Source organism: Octodon degus, unplaced genomic scaffold, assembly GCF_000260255.1.
Source record: "Octodon degus isolate 3935 unplaced genomic scaffold, OctDeg1.0 scaffold00081, whole genome shotgun sequence".
NCBI lineage: Eukaryota > Metazoa > Chordata > Mammalia > Rodentia > Octodontidae > Octodon > Octodon degus.
The window spans coordinates 2,471,942-2,477,310 of NW_004524657.1; the positions used below are offsets into that span (position 1 = coordinate 2,471,942).

Genomic DNA, 5,369 nt, shown 5'->3' on the forward strand with positions numbered 1-5,369 from the left:
GTAAACTTCTAAAGTTGTATTAGTAAAGAAAGCATGGGTGTTTGCCATGGGGCTAACAGTGTAAATCAAAACTACTGTCAAAGTAGTGCTATGAGTACATTGCATTGTCTCTAGTATCTAAATGGTAAGGGTAGAGAGTGACCAAATAAAGAATTTTCAAGGATATGTGTAGGCATTTACCTAGATTTATGTTGGTCTTTTTAATACCGCTATGCATTTCATTTCAGCTTTTTAAAAAATGTTTTTAGGGGAGTATTTCTTCTCAGCAACCATTATATCCTTCTGTAAGATCTATTTTTTAAAGTCTCAAGTTCCAAAACATTAATAATCCATTAAAATGTGATGGAAAACTGCAATCCACAGAACACACATGAATTTTTGTCATATTAACAAAGTAAATGATTTTACTGAAAGATGTCACCACCATTTCTATCAGTAGTAACCATACAGAGGCAGCTGGTTATAAACATATTGTCCATAATGCTGTGGATAATAAAACTCTTGTCTGTGCCATGGGTAACTGTTATCCCAGGATCGTCCATGCCACTGGTTTGATTGATTGTCACTTGGCCACCCCCTCCCCAGTCTGCTGTCCCTACCTCTAAATTGTTATCTTGCAACTGATTGCCTCTGTTTCTTTGGTTCCCATCAGCTCTGCTTTTCCATTCCTCAATAACTGGAGAGGATTCAGGGGCGTGTTTCAAATATTCCTGGTATTCTTTGTCATCTTCTGTGAATCTATTTGCAAACATCTCTTCAAAATTTAGAATAGCCTCAGAAGTGTCAGTCATCCTGAAATTTGCCAGTGGCTGTGTGTGTCTGGCTCTGGCCCAGCCCTTCCAGCCTTCAGACTGGTGCACAGCAAGACCCCTCACACTTAAGGCTCTCCCAGGCAACCCACAAAGGCTCATTCTTAAGCAGGACTTCAAACCTAGTCTTGCAGCTGAGGGTCTCCCAGTTGCTTTCAATCTGAACAGAGCACCCATGGATTTCTTTAACCTTGACAAATATCTCACCATTAAATGAATTATCCCCCCAAAACCAGCAGTACCTATTCTCCCCCTTGTTAGAGAAGTCCCAGACCTCAGGATCTATTTCTTTAAACTCAGCTCATCCTAAACTATGTTCATATAGAAAGTCATGTGTGCTCTAAAGTGACATAGGAAGAAGTCAGAAAGTACAGGTGTCAACTTTTTTTTTCATAATGAATAGCAGCAGGCTTAATCCTGAATTAAAAAGCCAAGTCCTAGATATTCCCTTAGATGTATTTGCATAATATAATTCATTCTGTCTGTACTTTTGATAATTTAAATTTCACATTTGAGTAATTGTTTGTTTATTTTGAAGTTAGGAGAGCCAGTTCACATTTTATGATGGCTGTCTGGTTTGATTTCAAGGTCACCAGTTGCTGAGTTTAGGTTTCGCACATTTATTCCGGGATTGCTGTCTTATTAACATACTAAGATAACTTTCCACAATGTAAGTTTTTATTTAGAATCCACCAGTCTATTAATCAGAAGAAAAATCTTAGTTTAATAATAAATAGTGATGGCATGAAAGAATAAAGCATTGTGTCTCTTATGCTATAAATGTATAAAAGGGACATAACTTTATTGCACAATCATCCACAGAAAGCAGACTATTAATTGCTTCCAAGGAATAAAGCTAAGAGATTGATCCGAGGGGGGTTCAAGAAAGACTTACATTTCATATTGCCTTTATTTAATGTTTAGTTCTTCAAAATGAGTGCATCTGAGATTGCTATTCCATCCTTGCTTTACAAATAGGGAAAATAAAGGCCTAAGAATTAAAAGTGAAATCCATGTGGACATCAAGCCTTCCCTTTCAATCATGACACAGTTTTCCACTGTGCTTGGAAAGGTAACTTTAACTGTCCTACTTCAATTTCTTATTTGTTGGCTTATACTTTGTTTTTCTTTTCTTTTTTATATAATTTTATTGAGAAAGAAATAGCAATAAGATAGTTTCAAACCAAATTGGTAGGACAGTTTCAATAATTAACACACTGCATAAATTCTTCCTACTGGTTCATTGCTATACAAGATGTGGACAGGATATCCTATTTACAAACAATATTAGAACAAATCCTTCTATTCATTAAGAGACTGTAACTATATAACTATCCTAATGATTTTGAATGCACAGATAAAAAATGGACATTCATCTGTATCCCCTTTCTTTGTTAACTTCTGTTATATGAATATTATAGGTATGTTAAAACAGCAAAATATTCTAAAAGAGTCCAGTTGTCCATAACAGCACTGGGGCTTCCACTTCACTGGCAATGTCAGAAATTGTTGACCTGAGTCCCGCACAGCTCAACATAATAGCATGGCTTTACTTCTTATACATCATTTTTATACTTTTCTGCTGGATGGTTAAGACCAAGGTAAAGCAGGACCTATGCAATAAGAGTTGTAGCTTTTGGGTCTGATAAGGTCAGTGAAATCCCCTCAGGATTTATCCTGAAATCCTGTACCTCAGATTGTAGAACCTTTGTCAGTGTCAGCCATGTGGATGAGTCATGGCTATTGCTTGGCCAATGTGCTCTCTGTGAAAGCTTGAGAGAATGTTTTTGCTCCATGTGACTCTCCTCAGGCACACGGTACATCATCGATCACTTTTCTCTTTGGCCCCATAATCTCCTTGATCAGAAAATTTTGGAAACTACCGAGTTACAAGACGGTACAGTACAAGTTCTCATATGTCCTGAGTCTTAATTGACCTTAGAAGGTTAGGGACAAAATGTTGGTTTTCCTTGCAGCCTTCCTTTTTCTCTAATTTTTGTCTGCAAACTTAGGTTGCTAAGCCTGTGGAAGACAAGCTTGTTGTTACTACCATAAACCTAGGCTGTTAAGCTTAAACTCACTATCTGTCTGAATATCAAACATCTTAGGCATAACATGGAACAGGTATTTTTCATCGAGTATTGATATGTTGAACTTTAAGTCCCTATAAAATATGATGAAAAACATTTAAAAATTAGAATATATTTTAAAAATAGGCATAAAGAACTATATAATTCTTATGTTTACACATAAGTCCAAAAATATAACCATATACAACCTTGAAGCAGGACAATCCCACAACATTCCTTTTCCTGTCTCTTGCCTTCATTCACCACCGCCTTCTTTTTGAACAATCATCTACCTGAGAGACAACACAGCAGCAACTGGCATGTCATGACAAGCAGCCCATATTGAGACAACCAGAATGACAGGCACTCCAAGCATGAAACTACTATTACAGATTACCATCTTCAGTGAAGTTGCTTAGTTCACATGTATCAGTATACATAGTTAGTCAGGGTGAGACTCTTTCCAATTAACTGCTAGATTCAAAAATCTTCTGGAGATTCTCAGAATCATTGCCTAACCCATCCTCTACATATTATTCTATAGCTTGTCACTGTCATGGTTCCTAGCTCTTCTCCTTTCCCTCTCTTAATTAGTTAGTACTTGAGTTCTTGCTTTCCTTTTACCTGTATTATACCTTTCTATTTGTATTTCTTCGTTTGCATTCTTATACTAGGGAAACTATACAATATTTACACATGTGTGTCTGCTTTATTTCACTTATGAGTATATCTTCAAGTGGCATCCACTTCAATATAAAGGATTTGAATTATATATTGAGCTGCTATAAACATAGACACACATATAGCCTTCTGATATGATGTTTTCAGAACCTGCAGGAAAATTCCCATTAGAAAAATAGTTGGTTTAAATGGGATTTCCAGTCCACCTTTTCTAAAGAGTCTCCACACTGATTTTCAAAATGGTTGCACCAGTCTACTTTAACACCAGGAGTGGAAAAGGATTCCTTTTACCCCACAGCCTCTCCAACATTTTTTATTGGGTGATTTCTTTATGATAGCCATTCTTTCTGGGGTGAGATGATATCTCAATGTGGTTTTAAATTGCATTTCAAGAATGGCTACTGATGTGGAGCATTTTTTGTATATTTATTTGCTTCTTTAATTTCATCCTCTGAGAAGTGTGTGTTCATCTCAGATGCCCATTTCTGGACTGGGTCTTTAAATTTTGGGGCCCTAGTGTGTTTTAGTTCTTTATAAATTCTAGAGAGCAGATCTTGGTCTGCGTACTTATTTGACACGATTTTTTCCAAATTTTGAGGTTGTCTTTTCACTTTGCTGGTAATTTCTTTTGACGTGCAAAAACTCAGTAAGAGCAGGTCCCAATTGTTAATTCCTTCAACTGTTTCCTATGCCATTTGATTTTTGTTCATGTATTCTTTGCCTACCCCTATGTCTTCAAGGGTTCCTCCTACTTTTTCTTCCAGGAAATTTAGTGTCTCTGCTTTAATATTTAGAACTTTAATCCATTTTGACTTTAGCTTAGTGCATGGTGATAGACCAGGGTCAAGTTTTAGTTTTCAGCAAGTAGAGAGCCAGTTTTTCCAGCACCATTTGTTAAAGAGGCTATCTTTCTTCCAGTGAGTATGTTTGGCCCCTTTGTCAAAAATAAGATGACTGAGTGTGTTTGTAGGGGCTTCAGCATCTTCTAATCTATTCCATTGATCCTCAGGTCTATTTTGTTACTAGTACCATGTTGATATTATCACAGTAGCCTTGTAGTATAATTTTAGTCAGGAATTGTAATGCCTTCTGCCTTGTCTTTATCGCCCAGCATTTCCTTTGCTATTCTAAGTCTTTTATGGTTTCAAATAAATTTTAGGAATGATTTCTCTAGCTCTGTGAGGTGTGTTGGTGGTAGCCTCATAGGGATTGTATTAAATCTGTACAGAAATTTTGGGAGTATGACCATCTTCACAATGTTGATTCTTCCTATCCAGGAGCATGGAATATCTTTCCATTTTCTGAAATCCTCTACCATCTCTTTTTTAAGAGTATTGTAATTTTCCTTGAAAAGATCTCCGACTTCTTTAGTGAGATGAATTCCAAGGTATTTCATTTTCCTCGGTGCTATTGTAAAAGGTATTGTTTCTATAATTTCCCTCTCAGTGTGTTTGTTGTCTTAGAGGAATGCTATTGACTTTTGGGTATTGACTTTATAACCTGCTATGCTACTGAATTTCTGTATTAATTCTAGTAGCTTCTTGGTGGAGTTTTTTGGATTTTCCAAGTAAAGTATCATGTCATCCGCAAATAAAGATAATTTAACTTCTTCTTTACCAATTCTTATTGCTTTTATTTCTTTCTCTTTTCTAATGGCTACAGTTAATGATTCCAGAACTATATTAGGTAATAGTGGTGAGAGAGGATATCCTTGTCTTTTTTTACCCATAAATTTATTTTTTTGCATAGTACTAATTATTTTTTTATTTTGATTTTTATTTTTTCCCATAATTTTATTGATAAACAAATA

General features: G+C 35.9%; 1 pseudogene; it reads right to left on the minus strand.

Annotated features, from left to right (window-relative positions):
- Positions 1-432: 432 nt before the first annotated feature.
- On the minus strand, positions 433-791 carry LOC101591681 (annotated as a pseudogene).
- Between the last annotated feature and the right edge of the window lie 4,578 nt (positions 792-5,369).